The following is a 21,104-nucleotide window of genomic DNA, read 5'->3' on the forward strand; positions in this document are numbered from 1 at the left end:
CTCTAAGCAGATCCACTTAGAAAATAGTTTCCATAATTCTCAATTGTTCCATAAGTCCCATTTGGAAATAACCCCTCATCCCCTTTTTTCAAAGAACAGAACTTTCCTGAAAATTTGCAGACTGTTATTTCATCGCAAAGAAATCCAACAAAGACATTGTTATGAAAAACATAGTTTACATTTCTGTCGATCTGTTGGTTCTACAGGTCTCAGCTTGTAGAGCTGTAGTAACGATTCTGTCTCTGCAGTGTAAAGAGAGACTGAAAATCAAGTGTAAAAACACCTGGTTTATCCTGGGCTTTGTTGGTTTATAAAGGATGCTGAAATGCTGCTACAAGGCGAAGTTGTTTCTGTAACTGCTTCTTTCCCTGAGTATCCATTAGTGGAGTTTTAAGTAAAAGTGAATAGCAATAGCACAGTGAATAGTACATAAAAATCATCTCAGAGTAGACATGGGGTGAAATGGCTTTTCTGCCCTTACAGTGTGGGTAGAGCAGCAGCATCCCTTTCAAATCCAGGGACAGGCTCAGGGTATGAAGTTCATCCTATAGGTGCTTCTTTCTCCTGCTTCTCTCAAACCTGACAGCCTTTACTCTCCTGCAGGTGCTGTTACCTTCCTAGGAAGTGTAGCACATGCAATACTACGATGACCCTTCCCTGGTCCTACTGTGCAGTTTATGCACCATTAGGACAGGTACCAGGATCTTTATTTCAGTAGTAAACCGAAGGAGGACTGATTTTTTCAACACTGAGGCCATCTGCAAGATGACTTCTGGAAAAGCGTGCTGTAGCTGTTTTAAGAAGCTTTTACCCTCCTCACAACATCCGCACCTTCTCTAGATGTCATTGTCCCCGTGACAGCAAGAGAAAGCCTGACACGCTCCAGCTGCTCCAGCTCACAGCCTCTTATATGAGCTTAGCACACTGAAAAAGTGGGTTTGCCTTCAGCTGCTGGGTGTTGGGCAGCAGTGGCAGAGGTGCATGGACATGTGCTCCCGTAGCGCCGTATGGGGCAGTGACAACCAGCTAAGGGGTAAGACTATCATAAACTGCAGCTGTTTACACAGGTAATGTGAGACAGAGCTGCAAGTGCAATTGGTTACTGATCTCAAGGCAGAGACACTTTTATTTAGGTTGAAAGCAGGCACAGACTTCAGGAACTGAATTTGTCCTGTACATGTAGGAAGGTACTCAGCCTCCTGACTTGGGGGGCAGCTTCTGCAGAGAGTGTTTCTGTGTGCCAGCAGTTAGGGTCTGGTTCTCCACCAGTGTGATCGCTGGTGATTCCTCTGCTGGTTTCACTGGCAACATCATCAGAATCAACGTGAAAAAAAGGATGTTTAGCTCCATGCTGTTTTGTTTTGGTTCCTACTTATTTAAAAAAATTAATGATTTTCTTCAAAAAATGGCTTGATCTTTGCCTCACTGAGATAGATGTAATAAAAGGAGTTGAAACTGAAGAATAACTTTGTTCATTAGATTCTCCTTAGTTTCAATAGAATGTTGAGTTTTTTGAAAATTTTCAAGCCTAAGATCAAATTTGATACCTGAAATAAGTGGCCCATATATATCTGCTCTGCTCTAAGTTCTATGAGGAGCAGGGAGTTGGACTCAATGATCCTTATAGGTCCCTTTCAACTTGAGATATTCTATGATTCTGCTTGACACCTTGTGACTGGTTATTAGTTGAACCTTGGGCATAAAGCTGTTTTTGTGTCAGCGCAATGGAAAGTGGAAGATGTGAGGGAAAACCCGGGGAACTACAGGCCAGTGAATCAAACATCCACACCAGGCAAGATGATAGAAACAATAATAATGTGTAACATTAGCAGGCATGTGGGTAAGCATGATATATTGGGGAAGAGTCCCTGTGACATTTATAGAGTTGGGCATCATCAATCTATCCTTTGAAGGAGTCAATAGCCAAGTAGACAAGGGAGATCCAGGAGATACTTGGGTTTCTAGAAGGCCCTTGACAAGTTTTCTCATCAAAGACTTTTAAAGAAACTGAGCTGTAACAGGATAAAAGGAAAGGTCCTTGCATAGATGAAAAAGTGGTTAAAAGGTACAAGAAAAAAGAGTAGGATTAAGCTGTCAGTTTTGTCAATGGTGGAAAACCCCACTGGTGTCCCATAGACATTCATGGTCGGCATGCACAGCTCAGTATTTTCATAGCTGGTTTAGGAAAGGGTATAAATAGTAAGATGACAAAGTTTGCTCATGATACTAAACTATTAAAAGTTGTAAAATGAAAGCTCATTGTAAAGAATTTAGGAAAACTCTCACAGTACTAGACAAGAAAGAACAAATATCAAAAAAAGCCACGCATGGAGAAAAACATGTGAAGAACAGGCTATAGGCATTACTCATCAGGAATAAGATCTTGGGGTTATAACCAAGAACTTGGGAGAAAAAACTGCAAGAACTCTATGAAAGTATCAACTCAATTTTCATTAGAAACCAAAGCTGTATGTTAAAAATTTTTAGGAGGAGAATGGAGAATAAAATATTCTGTGTGGTGTATGCAGCCTCATGAGAACAAAGTGTGTTTTTGGTATTCCCATCACTAAAATTATATAGAAGAAGTGGAAAGCTAACAGAGACTGGACAATGGGGGTCATCAAAACTATGAAGTGTCTTCTGTTTAAGCAGCATCCAAAAAGCCTAATGGCAGAAGAGGTGGTGGGAGCTAAATGTTTACATAGGCTTAAAAAATGGCTAGATAAACTTATGAAAGAAAGATGCACTGAGGATCATTACGTGCAAAGATACTTCCGTTGCTGAGCAAGTGCATGAAACTTAGGCTGCTAAAGGCTGAGCTGTACAGAGCAAAATACAATTTATATGCTTGTTTGGTTCTTACACCCTGCACCTGGGCATCTGACCGTGGTTGGAAGTATGATATTGGATTCGATGGACCTTTAGTCTGACTTTACAAGAACACTCCTACTGACTTGATGCCTCCAGATGTGAAACTTAGATGGAGTTTAAGCTGGCTTTGCTTTGTTGCCTGAGGTCAGTAAGGGATCAGGAGCAAAGCTGGGTGTGGAACATTAAAAATCCTTTCTTCACCTCTAAGCCTTGTAATTATTTCATTTTTGAATTATATTGTAGATCCAGGTTTGTAATCAGCCTTGGAGAGAAGCCAGAGTACATACTTTAGTTTGGTCTAGTGACACAATTTTAGGAAATAACTTCTTTCTTTTTTTATTTGCAACAAAATAATAAAGATAAAATTTCCAGTGGGTCTGACCTGCAATTTTCATAGAAATCTGACATTCTTCTCATATTGTAATCCTAGGAGCTCACAGCTTAAGACAGCTAGTGGTCAACTCCTCTCCTACCCCTCTACTCCCCGAAGACAATGATGTAGCATTTCTGTAGGAATGAGGCACAGGGAGACAAAATGACTGTCACTGGATTATACAGAGATCCCATGGCAAAGGAATAATGACTGAAGGTCCTCTGGAGTTATGCTGTGGTCCTGGAATAGACATTTTCCCTCCTATAACACTCTACTGTCTCTGAAGAGTGTGAAGCCTTCTGTCTCTGCTCCATCTCTGCTAGGCTGGGCCTGAGACTCAGCAGCTCAGACCCTCAGATGCCTCAGCTTTGGCCTTTTCTCTGCCCTGCTGTGGAAGCACCATGGAAGGACACCCCATGGTTGTCTTCTCAGCACTCTCTATGGAACTTGGTGCACGGAAGACAGTCAGGGAAGCAATGTGATGAGGCAAGGCTAAAGAAAGACTTGCAGTGCTATGCTTCTGCAGTGGCCTGGGGATGTTGTCCTGACTGGGATGCATTCCCTGAGGACCTGTCTCAGCCCTCTGAAGCAGCCCTAATTGGAGAGTACTACTGTGGCTCAAAGTCGCCTTGGCCTTGGCTCTTGGGCTGCAAGTCCTGTGCTGTGGCTGTCAGAGAACTTCCCCTGGGGAAGGCTTTTTTTCCACCACTGATTTTAGTGAGACCTGGTTCAGGCCCTCTGTGATCTCTTTTACACTGTATTGATTGTTGCTTCACCTCAGAAAGTGATTGAGAGGCAAGGGGTAGTGCAGTAGCCATGAACCGCCCCAAGCAAAAGTAATTTTTCTCTCCTTTCTTTTTTGCAGTAATTGTGAAATTCTTACTAAATCTGGGAATAAATCTGTCTAGATCAATTCTGTCTCACTGTCATCTGTGGCAATATGTTCCCTTTGTGTTGTTCCCATCAACTCGGGGGATATTGTTTATTGGAGATTTTTAATAGAGAATGAATAAATGAATGTACGTGATATGGGGGAAATCCATCAAACACATATGTATCTGCAAGGTCTTTTGTGGGGGGACACAAGTCTGCATTTCTGTGGTGGTACTCCTCTACTCTGATAGTATTTACTCACTAAAAACATATGCAAAAGATTTAGCCATCACATGTCCACTTTTGGTTTTGTGACTTTGCCTTTATGATAGTTTTTCTTTTAGTTCTCCATACACTGTTGTGGTCTGTGTCTGATCTCTGCATGTTCAACTCCTGCATTACTCTGCTGCCTTGATTTGAGTTACTTCTGAATTATACATTTGTAAATAATAGAATAATTAAGCCCTGGAAGTTTATTTTTAGTTTATTACTTTCTGCTCAAGAAGTTTCATCTACAGGGTTTTACAGCACGCTGCTGTCTGTTTAGTTTCATGTTGGTGGGATTAATCCTGTTAATCATTGCCCTGACTTCTTTTTTGAAGTATAAGCTTTATTGTACTGCTTTTAAAACTGTTATCAACTTGCAGATTGAAAGTTCCCAATTTCAGGTACAAAGGTGACTAGAACTTGGTATGAAGTTTTTAAGAAACCTATTAAAAAAATAATTACCCTAAGCATGGTTGTAGTGTGTGGACACTGAGTGGATTCTCACTACTCCTTTAGCATCCAGCCTCCTAGGTCAATCTCCTTGGGATGCTTGTGTAGTTAATAGAGAACCTCCTTCAGGGAGCAATTCAAAGGTCTGGAATTCAGCTTTTGCTCTGCATTGCCCTCTGAGGAACCCTCCTTTCTGCCCAATCGAACGGGAAACCTTCAGAGGCTTTCCCCAGCTGAGAGGCGTGGGGTTTTTTTTAAACCATGAAGTCTGCTCCTAGAGAGGTGAATTCATGCTCACCTGTGTGAGTGGTTACCCATCTCTGAGGAAAGATGCTCTTGAGCAAGCAGGGACTCCACACACCTCAGCGACTGCGGAGATGCACCTTGCAGTTCTGTGCTTTGGCAGGGTAATGGAGAAAGGAACGATGCTCATACATGACATGTACCAAGTGTATGGGTCATAGAGTAGTCTTCCATCATTTCATGCTTCATCCTGACACCATGAAAATAGGAGTTGGCTTAAAACTTGGAGCAGAGGTTCTTGTATACTCCTAGATTAATTCTGTTCTGTTTTTTATAATTTTGAGTGTTCTTATTCATTAAAGAATATCTTCTGTCTTTGAATTTTCTTTCATTTCTGAGGTAGATGGATATATATCCATGTTCTTATAGGCCAGTAACATATAAACTAGAGGGCCGTAGCTCATTTCAGTGCTGGAGTAAATATTGGGACACATTTCTGAACTGTTCTAGCACAAAAGTAGCACGGGGAAAAAACTTAAAATCTTGGTCTACTTTGTCTAGACTATTCATTACTCTATACTTTTCTCATGTCCCACTCTGATTTACCCTTCTAAAGATAAGCAGCCCCTGCCTTTATCAAATCTGCATTTTGTTATCCTTCTTTGATCCCTACAATCCCAGAGTTCCCTTTTGAAGTGCTGTAACAAATGCTGCATTCCCTGTTCCAGGAACGGCTAGGCAATTGGTTTATTATGTGTCTTGCACTACTCTCTATGCTGTTCCATATGCTTGCAATGTCTAGTCAATGTTTTTTTTTTAATATTTTTTTTCTTTCCCGTAGCTGCATATTGAGCTGAAGTCCTCAGTGGGCTGTCTTGAAAGAAAAGGATCTTTATTTCATTGAAACAAATAATTTTGAAACCTTTGAGGTGTATTGCCAGTTGATATTTTTTCATGCAATGATGTTCCTTATTTTGTTCGTAGGTCCATTGTTCCCTAGCACCAATATTGTTCCCGGTGTTTAAATGACATAGTGATGGGAACTTTCAGAAAAGTAAAATGCTGATGTTTCTGCCTGAGGCTAAAGGGTACTGTAGGGACTCAGTGCTATCCCATGTTGTAAAACTGACTTGTTTTACTGACACAAGATGATGGCTACACACCCATGTTTTTTGGGAAGAGTTCTTTTTTCTGCAGCTTCCATGACAGATTACTGTGTGTCAGCTGTCAGAGTGTGGTGATAAAAATTTCTCATTTCATCAGAGAAGCGATATATGTCACTGGGCTACTGATTCATAAAATGAGGAGCCATTTGTGTTTTAAATAATGCAATGATACAATAGGTACTGAGAGAAATATGAGTTGAATTGTTGAGAGCGTCTGAAAAATGGCAATAATTTTATGGTTAGGATTTAAATGTCACTGGAAAAGTTCAGATTCTGACCTGTCTTGGGCTGTCCTGCCTTAAACTGTCTTTGAATAGCAAGCAGCTGATAGGAAGAATAAATTTGTTTAAAATGAAAGAACACAAATTTGAAAACATTCCAAAGAAAAGTGTGACTTTTGCTGGCTAAAAACCCTACTCAGCATTCAAAATGTAAAATGTCAGTTCTAAAGATCAGAGTTATCTCCCTTATTGCAATAGAAATGATGGTTGCAGTTACAATGGGCCAGGTATATGAGAGGAAGCCTGTAAGTGGAAGCACTGACCTTACTACACCTACTGATATATTTGGGAAATCATACCTCAAATAAACTTCCAGGCACACAAACTCCTCCTCAGATCTCTTCTGTATTGAGTGGGTGGTTATTCCAAGATTATTTTCTTAGTGTCAGAACACACTAAGTGCCAGCTGATTTCCTCTGGCAGTAAATTAGTTCAAGAAACATGAAAAGGGGTTTTGTGTCCCAGACTATCTGTGTTGCATTTTGTTTCCCCAACTTGCCTCTCCATACAAAATGGGCTTAGCTAAAGATTGAAGACAAAATTATATCTTGGAATATAACTTGGAACAGCTAAAGTGGCAAAAACTTTCAGATACTACATAAGTCAGGATTACAGTGCAACTTTTTTGTTGAGATACTATTTTGTCCCAACTTTCTGAATGTGGCAAAGGGCCCCAAATCATTGCTGCAGGTTATTTATTATCTTACAGTAGTATTATAACGTAAAAAGTAGAGGAGGTCAGAAGTTCTTCTCTGAATCTTGCAACTTAACAGTTGATTAAAATATTTTGTTTCCAATGATGTCACATGTACCATTTACAGGCTGCTGTCGTATCTGGGGTTTTTTTTGTTTGTTTCTAGCTTTCCAGTCACCAGGAGCTGATCTGACACCTAAAAACCTCAGCCCAACTTTCTCAATGCCAGGCTAGGAGTTAATTTGTACTGGCATGATAGTAAAAAAATCTGTCTCTGCTTTGCATAACCAACGAGCTCATATGAACTTCTTTCATAAAAGAAGACATTAATCATTCAAATTTTGGGGTTATAGGAATTATCAAAAGCCAGCTTCCAGAAAAGCTGACACTAACAGAGCCTTTTCCATAGATTATGCTTCATCTGCCGCTTAACTTGCATTAGTGCCGGAAGACTGCATCCAAATCCACGTGGATGGGGGAAGGGGACGACTGGTCGAGGGTTGCTCCTTTCTTGAGTCGTGTAGGTAAAGAGGGTAAATTAAACTGCTGGGTGCCCACGCTGCCCCATGAGGAAGTTTCCCTCTTGTTCATCGGCACACGCTGCCGTCCCAGCCTCCCTGCTCACGCACAGGATCTGATATTGCTATGCAGCGCCGAGTGCATCTCGCTGAAACCAGACACTGTCCCTCTCCCTTTTGGTGCTGTGAATGGCAGATGCAAACAGATATCCTGTCCTTATAAGAGATCCTGAAGGGGCTGATTCAATGAAGGGAAAAAGCTTGGTATCTCCATAGGTCTGAATCTTTCCCTAATTTTTTGGCCCTGATGCTTTTATCTCTCAGCAATTGCTCTACTTGCTTCCTAATTCCTTTCTCCCCAAGGCTCAATGAGGCACAACGGGAGGAAGTGCGAGAAGTCAATTCTGCTCTTGAAGTGAATTACATCTCTTTCATTTTGTTCTGCTATGTACAATTTGATCTTTCTGATCAGTGATATATCCTGAGGGACTTACAGTACTGTGCTCCACGGCTCGCGATGGGAGAGGGTGCAGGCTTCAGGAGCCATGGCTTACAGCACCGCCGAGTTCTCTCTGCTTCTGTGCTTACAAAAAAAGCAGATGAAGACATCTGCTTTGACTGACCAAAAAGAAAAATGGCCACATTCATGTGTGTTGAGATTATTCCAATTGGTTGACTTTGGAGTCAGCACAAAATGAAGTTATAATTTTAATTTTATTCTTGACTTTAGTTTGACATTTACTACATGAGCAAAAATACCCTGGCTGTGGTTAATCATTCCAATTTAAGGAATGACTTTGGGGAAACCACATCTAAGAATCATTCACAAGATACAGAACAGGACAGAGCAAAATGCTATTTATCTGATGTGTGAGGAAAATCTAATTAAACTGTTTGCTCGATTAAAGTAAACAAATGCCTCCATAAAAATGTCTTTTGTTGGTATTCTGTAGTGCTTGTCAAGTCATTCTCGTAGGGCTGATTGGGAATCCAAGGCAGCTTCCCAGTGTTATGTTATGTTATGTTTGTTGGTCCAGGGCTCAGGCATTAGTCTGAGAAGAATGAGAGTGACTCTGTCGCTGGCTTAGCCTTTGCCTTGCTGTGAAAGCCAGGAATGTTTATTTTACCTTGTTATGTTTATCCCTCTGCCTACCTTGTGCATTCAGACAGACTCCTCACCAGGGCAAGGACTTGGTTCCTGTCACAGTGCCTGGCACGAGAAGGTGTTTGATTGATGCTGGGCATCTTAGGCTTTCCAGCCAGACAAAATCATGCATGATGCCGACTTCGTCTTGACCCTGAGAGAAGTACAAGGTTTCAGAGGAAAGCTTAAGGGAAAGCTGCTAGTGCAGAAAAATCATGAGGAATGAAATGCTGCAGACAGATGTTCATCAACGTCAGGGTCAGGAACAGGAATGGTGCATCTGATGGGGGAAGGCAGCTGCTCCCCACTATGTGACATGGAGCTTGCAGACTGCTGGATCAGAAGAAGGGTGGGTTAAGGCTCCCCCAGGGCTTTCCTCTGGCTAATATTTCCACTGGACACACCAGCCAGTATCACACTTTTAAGGAGGAAACCTTGGTTATTACAGCCTTTGTGGGAAAGGGGCACACCAGATAAAATGAAGCAAACTCCTGCAGCCAGTGGGTGTGTTTTATGCCAGGTTTGCTGCTGGTCCTCAGTGACTGTGCAAAGAAAGCTGGCTGAGCAGTTCTCCTCTGACACATAATTTGGAGAGCAAGGTAAAGGGCTTAGGACAAAGCTGAATATTATGTGGACAATCACCCTGGCTCTGCAGCACCAAAAATACCATTTAACTAGAGTAATAGAGTTGATTTAGTGCAGAGTGGAACTCTTTATTGCTGCTGTGCACAGCTAACAAGCAGTCTAGGACTTAAAGTGTGTGCAGTTATTAATAAACAAACGACCCAGCTAACAAGCAGTGTGATCCAGCACCATGCTGTGAGCTCCACGGAGAGGTCTGGGGTTGGAGCTAATGGAGTAGACTCCTCTCCTCTTGTTGCCTTTCCTATAGCTGCTGAAATTAAGACACACTTCAAACAGGAAAACTAAAAGCACACAGTGCCTTTTTAGCTGTACAAGGTGACAATCTTACATTATACTGGCATTTTTAGGAAAATTTTTAAGCGTCCAATGCTGGTTGTTCTCACAAGCAGCAGGAACCATAAGATGGATATCGCATGGCAAAACATACATTTTCTTTTGTTTGCAACTTCCTCACCATCCGCTCAGCTCGGCGATTCCATCCCTGAGAGTGAAAGCGAGATGAATACTGGAAGCTGTGGGATCTTTATGGTCCCATGGCCTGCTATCGGTACAGATGCTTATCTCTAGCAGTTGGTGTAATGAAAGACACTACCTCAACTTACAGCCCATGCCTCCCAAGTACTTACCTGACCTTTGTCACTGACACCCAGGCACCAGACCACCAGAACTTTAATCTTTATAATGCCTAAGTGAGATAGGAAAAGGTGTTTTGTCTGTGTTGAAGGAAAGGTGTCATATTGTCATTGCTACACCACAGCTCCTGCCTAGAGTCACTAGGAGAAATCACAGCACCCAAGGTGGGTGCAGTGCCCTATTGCTCCCCACTGTGGCTACAGTTGCCTAACCTAGGTGGTGAGACTGCTTCTCTCCATCCATCATTTTGGGAATCTTCAGTACACAGCAGGTGGCCTGAACTGCTTGAACGTCATAGGATTCATGATGCCTAATTTTAGGCCCTTCTGGTTGGTGGCCTGAACATGGCCCTAAATAAATGGCCAAGGTCATACAGGAACTCAGTCTTGTTTTCCAGCTTCCCGGACGGATTTCCTAAAAATTGCATCACTTCTGTTTTTCATTGCTGTTGAAATATTAGTTATGGGATGTCAGAAGAGGGGAGTTGTGTTTACTGCTTCTTTTTCCTTTTTCATCTTGTTGTTCTTTGTCTGTTCTTTTTGAGTACTCAATTAACTGTTTAACCAAACTACAGGCAAGTTCTTTCTATTCACAGGAGAAAAGCCAGGTCTGAGATTCAAGTATAGAGAGGATTATTTTCTTAAGACTACAGATAATCAAAGGCAAATAACAAAAGAGCAGAATAATCTAAGTTCACCTCTAACTGTGTTCTATCAAAAAACAATGTTTACCTGACATTTTGGTATAAAAGCCAAAAATATTGAAAAGAAACTATCACTGGACAAACATAAAAACTTGAAAGGTTAAAAACAGTCAATTAGCAATATTCAGACAGTCTCAGGGTACTCAATCTCTGTTTCATCTTTTCATATATCATCTTGTTTATGCAGCTCTACAGAGAGGAAATCACTGGCTTGGCACTCACTGATTTAAAAATCCTTTTTTGTCAAGCCGAGGTTTGCTGTAAGCAAAACCCAAAGTACAAAGTCTTAATGACTGAAAATCTGATCTAAATGCCAAAACTCCTTTTACTGTGTGCTTGAGTAACCCTACTTACGTTTGGAGAAATAGAGGCTCCTCTCTTGTAATTTTTAGTTTCAGCCCACAAGCCATAACCCAGTGTTAATCCCAAAGGTCCAGCTCAAGCAGAGGACCTAGATACTGCATTGCTTGATACTACATCTATTGAAAGACAAATAGAGTTTGGCTTTATCACAGAAGCAATATTTATTATGACCCTTTTTTCTTTTTCTAGAAAGCTCATAGCCATGCACAGGTAGGCCAAGAATTGTCCTATTTCTGGCCAGCTGCCTGTAGGTGAATTTTGGGAAAAGGGCAACAATTTCAATGTCATTTTAGGTTAACAGTCTCTAGAATTTCTCGAATAGTTTCAATTCATCCACTTCATGTCAATAACAGCCTCTAATTATTTCTTTCTTTCGCTGAGTGTTCAAGATAATACGTGACCCTTTGGTGACCAGCTACTCAACACTTTGCCCTACTGTCCATGGGTGTTCTTTACCCTCACTTTTTAATGAGGCCCTCAGAGCTTTTTACTGCATATGGAGGGCATGCTAACCATGTTCACCCTGAAGCCAATCTTTACCTAACCAGAGCCACCTGAACTGCCCATCCTCTCTGTTGTACTGATGAAGCTGCAGCATGGACACCCAAGTTGTACTTCCCAGACCAGCAGCTGGTCCCTTCTCTAGGAAGCAAGTCTGGTCTCTGTTTCCACAGCTGGCTCTCAGGACAGGCAGGAGGCAGGATGAAGGTGGGAAGAAATGAAGAGTGGGAGAGCTGAGACAGGTATGAGCTGACTCCTCATGTTTCTCACCTCACATGAATGCAGCAGAGAACATGCTGAGAGGAGAAGGGAACTCATTTTGTCTTAGTCTTAGTATCTGGACTTGCAGGATTCCTTAATGGACTCTAAGGGTTGACATAACAAAGTTTCAATGTAGTTGTTAGTGGGTCTGAACATGGCCACAGCCTTAATGTTAAGGTTTGGTAACAGCATGTTAGAAGCAGTTGTGAGTTTGTCTGGTGCCTAAAGATTGGACGTTAAAGCTGTAGTCAAGCTCAGATAAGGCAGAAAGTTTTTTTCACTTGTATGAAGTTCCAGGGATGTTTTGCAATAATCTGGATACAAATTACTCTTAAGGTGCATAGACACCTCTGTGCAAATGCAAGCCTCAAATTATGTGGCTGGGTTGTAGCTGGAGGGCTGGCTGGGGCTCAGCAGAGACAGGTTCGGTGTCCTGGCCTGCTGCAGAAACACCTTGGGTGAATGGTGCAAACCCAGATCCTCATAAAGATGAAAATGCTTGACTCCCACTGTGCTAATAGTTGGGAGCCCAACATTTAAGAGCCTTTGAGCTCTTGGGTCTTGTATCTGTCTGCCTGAGCATGCCAATAGTTGTATTTGGAGGAAGTAATAGTTGTATTTTGCTCCCTGGGGAGGAGTGAGGGAGGTGAGGACTAAAGCTAAGCAGTGCAAAGTGCCCTCATGGTGTCGCAGCAATGGTGGAGTCCACGGCAGATATAAGATTGAACAAACTAAAACACTGTGTGATGGGAGGCATAAACTAGCGGGCTAAAATGAATGTTGTTGGCATGACGCACTGGAAGGAAACTGCATTGATTTCTGCCCTATTCTTATTTTTCTATATCTCATTTATTCTCTGAATGAACTTGATGTTAATGCTCTTACAGAGGCCAGACTCCACCTCAGTGGTCATTTTGCATACACAGAGACTCACCTGTTTTGTAATCGGTTGTGCTGCTCTTCTCGCAGATTCAGATTCTCAAAGCTTTTCACTCATGTAAATCTATCATGTAAGCTGATGAGAATTTTATCTGAGTGAAAGGAGGTGGAAAATGGCTGTGTTCATTTTTTGGTAGTGGTGCTGGTGTTAGAGGGAAGTTTTTAGCCTTGATTTGAGGAAGAGGACTTCTGAGTTGGAGAAAGGAGGTTCATGGAACATAAAATGTCATGGGGGCTCCCAGCCTCCAGCTGGATCCTGACAGGCAAAAGTAACCCTGAAATATCAAATCGTGTATTTTTTTTCCATGCAACTGAAATTCCTCATCAAGATTTGCCAGGCTGGGGCAGGGACCTTTGCCTCTGTACTCTGTACGGTATTGAGCCCAGAGGGGCATGGGCCAGGAACTCTGGGCAGCACCAGGCTACAAGGAATAGCCAGGCTAGAGTGACGAAGCATGTTAACTAGCTGAATTTTAAGTCTATGTCAGGGCTTTTCAATCCTTTCATGCTAACTCAATTAAGCTAAGAGGTTGGAAAAGAAATCGCCCTGTTTTCCCATCAAAGCAAAGGTCTGAACGAATTTCAGACCCAGCTGATTGCAGTAGCATTGAAACTCACTTAAATGCCCTAGGAAAAATGTCTGCTTTATTTTAGAGCATGTTTGATTCCAAATGATGCATTCAGCCCCAAAGACCCATTTCTGAAGATGCAAAACTGTGGGTAGTAAAAAATTTGGCAAGTGTCAGAACATTGTGTGAGCTCATAATTAAAGGAAAAAGCATATGCAGATTATGAAAAAGCACTGCTGCAGTAGCAGGTTTTTTTGGCAGGCTGTCAGGGATCATTCAGCATGTTTTTTGTGTATTTATTATGACCTAACACACACTTTGAACTTACACAGTGCAGAGGGTCTTGCTGAAGATCACTGAATGTTACTGTAAAAGAGGGAGAGTGGAGATCAATCACTGTGTGCCACTTCATATCAGTGAGGGGAGGCAGCTGGCCAAGGTGGATGTTTTTTAGATGTTTTTTGATCTACAACCTGCTTTCTTTGGTACGTAAATATGGTTATGTATCAAATCATGCCAACACACTCTCCTTGTCTTTTTTGCCAGACTTTCCCTTTTTAGACAATGAATTCATTTATGTTACCTCTGAGCATCCTGAACTGGCAGGGAGCGAGTTGGGAGGCACAGATTTTTGCTAATCGGGCATATGGTGCTTTTAACTTGTGGTTAAACATAGATGGTATAAGGAACACATGTTAATAATAAAGATGTTAAGTGGGTACCAATGGACTGGGCTGATTGCTAAGAACAGATCACGCAGTCGTAAAACAGTTTAGAGCCTGAAGCACTTGGGCCAGAGCGCTAATTATTACACATTTTAGGTCTTTTGTCTTGGCTCTGGGAAATGTATTATTTTTAGTGATTTTCATTACGTGTTGGATTTAAAAATAGTCTGAATTACAGCCGGTCGTTGTTCTGCTGGGATGAATTATAGTTTGTTGAGGCAACTGCTTATTTTGTCTTGTCCCATGGCATTATATGAAGCCAGACAATAAAAAAAGGAAATATGAGTGGCATTAACCTTTTGAAGTAGAAGGAAAAGGAGCCTTAATGAAATAGAGCAAATCAGGCAATTATACTGCAGCTCTTAGTTATCATATAAAAAAGGAAGCTGTGTCCTATATCATTTAACTCTTTACCTCCTCCTGTGGAGGTGAGGTATATGCGATAGAAACAGAGATGTCTTTCTGCTAAGTAAATGGTGCTAATTAACAGGGCTAGGAAGAGATACCTTATTTAGAGATACACAAAGTAGCAGAGCTATGTTGGTGCTGGGTGTCTAATTTCTGCAGTTCTTCCTGTCTGATGGTGCATCCCCGAGTTATAAAAACTGACTTTTTCACAAATTTCTCTCCCCTTGCCCCATTTTTTCCCTCTCTCCCTAAAGGAAGGTAGTAGTCTTGTTAATGGGGGTGGTACTGTTCTCTGTCCACAGTTACTTGATTTTGGCTTTTTCAATCTGGCTGGGTGGTATTTTAAAGACCCAAGAGTTTTTCAAGTATGTTAAGAATACAAGCTCCCAAATAGGTCCAACAGGCAGTTACAAAAAAACCCCTCCCACTTCTTTTGCTAAGGGCATGATCAGATGAGCCGCTCTGAAAAATGCTGAGCCAAATGAAGCTATCTCCCTGCTGGGCCTTCCCACCCTGCTCTTTGTGAAGGTTGTCTCCAATTTGGTTTTGCAGGTTTAACCATTTGTCTGATTACTTCTCACCCACTTCAATAAGGAATCTGAGTTAAAAAGCAAAACCACCCCCTTTGACTTATTTTCTTTAAATGAGGTTATTATTTTTTTTAAGACTTTTTCTCTTGGTTGGGATCATTTTACACATCTGCGTTACTGAGTGAAGCTTGCGAAGTGCCAGGAATTACTGCTTGCCCACATCAAAGACACTCTTGGTGGATAGGTATACCTAAAGACCAGGGGCTCCTCTTTTTTTTGTTAAAAGACCCCCGTTAAACTGCTTTGCAACGTGGGAGTTAGAAGGCTGTAAGTCAGAGTGTCTTATCTGTTTATGACTTAGTAAAACATCCCTCTGTGTTTGACAGGAATTGAATTCATAGTCACCAAGCAAACTGCAAGTCAACACTGTTTCACTGAAGGAAAAATCATTATCTTCCATCGGTCTCGATCCTCCCATGCTTAGGCTAGATATAATTTCTATTGAACAGAATGGATCCAGGTTGACTTACTGCCAGTGTGGTCTGGCTGGTGAGGCAAAACCAATCTCCAGGGTGCTGTCCCCATAGTGTAGTGTAGCCACCCCTGAAGTGCCACAGCCCAGGACTGAACACCGCAACAAGGCTGTACGTCCCAAAGCACATCCTTTTGCAAAAGCCTCTCTGAATCGTAGCAGTTTGTATGGTTGGTGTCAATAAACAAAAAAAGTCCTTGTGGGGAGGATGGCGCTTGGTACAGAGGCAAAGAAATGAGCACTTATGAAGATGCTGAGAGAAAGGAGACAGGGTTTTCATTTCCATCCTCCAGTCTGATAAATTTCCCGCATAAACTGCATTGAATGCAGTGTCTTTCATCAAGTAATGAAAATAGAGCATGAATTTGAGCTGATAATTTGATTAAAAAAAAAAAGCTGATAAAGTGAGTTGATGTTCAATAAAGAAGAGTGCCATGGTTTAAGTTGTTGTCCTGGCATTTATTTTTAATGAGTGATCTTGCTTCAATTGTCAGTTCTTCTATTCAGCCTTGGGCTTCATTTTCATGACAGAAAAACAAGATGCTGATTATTTCCTTTGCCTGTCCTGTAAACTGTTTGGGGCAAGACCTGATTCTCCTATTAACACAACATTTGGCAGGAGAGGTTGCTGATCTACACTGAGACCTTTTGGCGTTGCTGTGGTTCAACTGGAAATATGTAATTATGTACTTTTAAAGGTGGATACCTGAATTAGGTCCCCTAAATCCCTGTGTAGATATCTTTGATAGATAGAAGTTGTTTGGTTTCCTGAGCAGGTGAGCGCTCATCCGCAGTTCTTAACACAAGGGCCCTCTTGACTCATCTGAGGTGAGTGGAGAAAGAGATAGTTTCATCTTCACAGTCTCTGCCTACAGCAAGCTCTTCCCAAGCTCTTCCCTAATCGTTTCAGTTGGAGAAGATTAGGCATGCACCTAAGACCTGTATCCGTGTGTGGATGCATGTTTCATGCGTGCTCCATCTGAATTTGTTCCAATGCAAAGATTTTCACAGAACAATTAAAATGCAAATGTAGATGCAAATTGTGACAGACTCAAATAGCAAACTTAGCTGTGGAAGAATCATAATATGTGTCACCTTTTGCATTTCTCTCCCTCTCCTCACTGCGTTTGTTTTACTAGGCTATAACTTCCCCATACCATGAGCCTTGTCAAAACACAAATATCAGTCTAGTTTCAGAGTATTGGTTCCCTTCTCACACAAACATTTCCTCTCAGGAGCATGATCCAGCAGGCAAGTGTTTGCATCTGAGCAGCCCACTGTAAGGGTGAAGGGATTACTTGGGAGTATGTAGTAGTACCTTTCATTCCTGGCTCCCATCAGGGCCAGGATGCTGTCTGGTCCCAGCCACTTCAGTACATGAGTGACAGTATTCAAAAGATGACTTACCCTGCCTGGTTTAACTTTGATAGTTTACTGGAAATTAACACTTGTTGTATGGTCAAATGATATAATTTTTGCAGTACTGGAAGAGTTGCTGTGTGTACTAACATACACACATACAGAGGAGATGTGCCTGTCTGACTATAAAAGAGAATACAGAGGACAGAGAGAGAGATGGGTGAACTTGCCTGATTTACTCAAAAATTCTGTGGAAGGGTTGAGATTTGGACCCACGCATGCCTTTAGCTCTTAATTCAAACGTCCCACTCTTATCTTCTCCCTCCCTGCCCAGACTGTGTCACTGCAGCTTTTGAGGCAGTTGTGAACTGCAGTGGTCTTTGCTGTGATTCCTGATGAGCTTGGCCATACTGTGAAGGGACAGCTACAGTCTGGGTTAGTTATTCTATGAACATTTCTCCCAAGCCTTCCTCTGTCTCAACCTCTTCCCTTCCTTTTCAATTATTTCTTTGGACATCCTCCCAACCTCAAAGAAAAGGACAAAAATAAAATAAGCTTGGGAACTAACTGTGGAACTAATAGCAGCCATTTGCTGCTATTATGTCATTTGGTCTGCTTGTGTGTCTTAGGCTTGCCCCTGCATCTGTGTTGTCTATTTAGGCTACAGGCTCTTGGGGATTGCTTGCCTGCAATGTTTATACAATACCGCAGCCTGGCTCTGCTTTTGGTTGGTTTTCAATTACTGTCTTCATAAACATGGACAGAGTGTGAGGTCTGCTGCTCCTAGAGAGGTGGCCCAGGGGCCCCTATTGCTAGTGAACCTTCTGCACCTGTCCTGTAAGCAAAAAAACTGCAGTTTTCAGAGACTGCAATTCAGTTCTGCTTCATGATTGCTAGATTTACTACAAAGGATGAGACCATACGCTAGTTCTTCACATCTCCTTGCCCTGTTTCTAAATGAAGGAGAACTCTTCAAGTAAAGCATTAGAAACATGCAAAGATTTAATCCCCTGTGCAACTTGGACACCTTTACACCAGTGTTCTCTCAACCAGATCTTACTCTGACTTTGCTGGAGATCAGACGGGCCCATCTACAGTGAATCTTTAGGTCTTCACTAGTTACATTACCTTCTGCTCCTGTGCCCTAGGGATACACTAGGAGCATGTTTCAGGTTTTCCACTTCCTATGTTGTTTCCTTGACTGTTATTAGGGGGGTTCCTGCAATTAAGCCTGGATCTCTGCAGGTGAGTTCCTGGCTCTTCAGTGATTCTAGGGGACAACAGGAGTACTGGGAGATTGTATTTTGTGGACAGACCTCACCCGATATGCAGTGGAGAAGCGAATCTGATTCTTCCTTCCTTGATAGGAATCATCAATACGTGCTTTTGTGATACATCTCAGTGATCAGGCCTGTAGGATAGAGTCATAGAATTGTTTAAGGTTGGAAAAGACCTTTAAGATCATCAAGTCCAACTGTTAACCTAGCACTGCCAAGGCCACCACTAAACCATGTCCCTAAGCACCACATACACATGTCTTTTAAATACCTCCAGAGATGGTGACTCAACTACTTCCCTGGGCATCCTGTTTTAATGTTTGACAACCCTTTTGGTGAAGAAGTTGTTCCTAGTATCCAGTCTAAGCCTCCTCTGGGGCAACTTGAGACCATTTCCTTTTGTCCTATCACTTCTTACTTGGGAGACGAGACTGACACCCACCTCACCACAACCCCCTTTCAGGTAGTTGTAGAGTACGGTAAGGTCTTCCCTCAGCCTCCTTTTCTCCAGACTAAACAAGCCCAGTTCCTTCAGCCACACCTCATAAGACTTGTGTTCCAGACCCCTCACCAGCTCCGTTGCCCTTCTCTGGACACGCTCCAGCACCTCAACGTCCTTCTTGTAGTGAGGGGCCCAAAACTACACACAGGATTCAAGCTGCAGCCTCACCAGTGCTGAGTACAGGGGCACGATCACTTCCCTCCTCCTGCTGGCCACACTATTTCTGATACAGGCCAGGACGCTGTTGGCCTTCTTGGCCACCTGGGCACACTGCCGGCTCATGTTCAGCTGGTTGTCAACTGACACCCCCAGATCTTTTTCTGCTGGGCAGCTCTCAAGCCACTCCTCCCCAAGCCTGTAGCATTGCATGGGGTTGTTGTGACCCAAGTGCAGGACCCAGCACTTGGCCTTGTTGAACCTCATACAGTTGACCTCGGCCCATCGATCCAGCCTGTCCAGAGCACTCTGCACAACCTTCCTACCCTCCAGCAGATCAATACTCCCACCCAACTTGGTGTCATCTGCAAACTTACTGATGGCACATTCAATCCCCACATTCAGATCATCGATAAAGATATTAAACAGAACTGGCTGCAAAACTGAGCCCTGGGGAACACCACTTGTAACCTGCTGCCAACTGGATTTAACTCTGTTCACCACAGCTCTCTGGGCCCTGCCATCCAGATAGTTTTTTACCCAGTGAAGAGTACACCTGCCCAAGCCATGAGCAGCCAGTTTCTCCAGGAGAATGCTGCAGGAGACAATGTCAAAGGCTTTACTAAAGTCTAGAGAGACAGCATCCACAACCTTTCCCTCATCCACTAAGTGGGTCACTTTGTCATAGAAGGAGATCAGGTTGGTGAAGCAGGACCTGCCTTTCATGAACCCCTGCTGACTGGGCCTGATCACCTGGTTGTCCTGTATGTGCCATGTGATGGCACTCAAGACGAGCTGCTCCATAACCTTCCCTAGCACTAAGGTCAGGCTGACAGACCTGGAGTTCCCCAGATCATCCTTCTGGCCCTTCTTGTAGATGGGTGTCACATTTGCTAACCTCCAGTCAACTGGGACCCTGCTGGTTATCCAGGACTGCTGATAAATGATTGAAAGTGGCTTGGTGAGCAATTCTGCCAGCTCCCTCAGTACCCTTGGGTGGATCCCATCCGGCCCCATAGACTTGCGTGTGTCTAAATGGTGTAGCAGGTCGGTAACCATTTTCCCTTGGACTATGGGGGCTTCATTCTGCTCCCTGTCCCTGTCTATCAGTTCAGGGGGCTGGGTACCCAGAGAACAACTGGTCTTACTATTAAAGACTGAGGCAAAGAAGGCATTAACTACCTCAGCCTTTTCCTCAGCCTTTGTCACTATGTTTTTATAGAAACTTTTTTTATTGTCTTTTGCAGCAGTAGCCAGATTAAGTTCTAGTTGGGCTTTGGCCCTTATGATTTTCTCCCTGCATAACCTCACAACATCCTTGTCGTTCCTCCATAGGCAGGCAATGAAAGCCATTTATGATCTAGTTACAGAAACACCAGAAATCTGTATTTTCACAGCAATCTGAGATGCCGCCTGGATCTGCAGCACCCGGGCAAGAAAAATGCCTGCAGAGAAAACATAGGCTTGTCTGACCTGCCTGTGTTTGAATGTTTTCAGATGCTAAATACTATGGAACATCTTTCTTCCTTGTATATCCCCTTGGTAGTAGTGCTGGTTTTTTTTTAATTGGGATTTTTTTTTTAATTTGGCCAGAGATTTTCACAGGGGAGTTTGCATCACAGTGTTGAGATGTCGAAACCAGAGATGAGACGGCTGAGTGTAAAAGGGATCTTTCTGCAGTTTAGGCATCTTTCAAGTGTCTGAAAAATATCACTCTGAAATAGTCTTAGATGATTTCTTTTGAGGAGCACTTTAGGAACAAGGTGAAATTTTAAAATCTGAACCTGTTTTTGCCACTGGTTATTTGCTTGAGGATCATAGAATGTTTCTTTTGTCAAACCTTCTACCTGAGGCTTATAAAAGGGAATATAATTGCTTGTTCCTGATGCTACATCATATTCAAAGCTACCTCAGTATTTGGCAAAAGAACACTTGGATCTTCAGTCGTTAAAGCGGGATGAATCAAGATGAGACACTACTATCTTTAAAATCAAAAGGAGGCAGCCAACTCCTGAAGCCTCTGTGAGGATGGCAGCTTCCTGCCTGTTTTCTGAAAACAGGAAAGAAAGAAACCTAACCTTTTATTAATAGTTTGGTTATACACAAAGGGACACAGACAAC

This window comes from Phaethon aethereus (assembly GCF_964289735.1).
Source record: "Phaethon aethereus genome assembly, chromosome: 2".
In the NCBI taxonomy this organism is placed as follows: Eukaryota; Metazoa; Chordata; class Aves; order Phaethontiformes; family Phaethontidae; genus Phaethon; species Phaethon aethereus.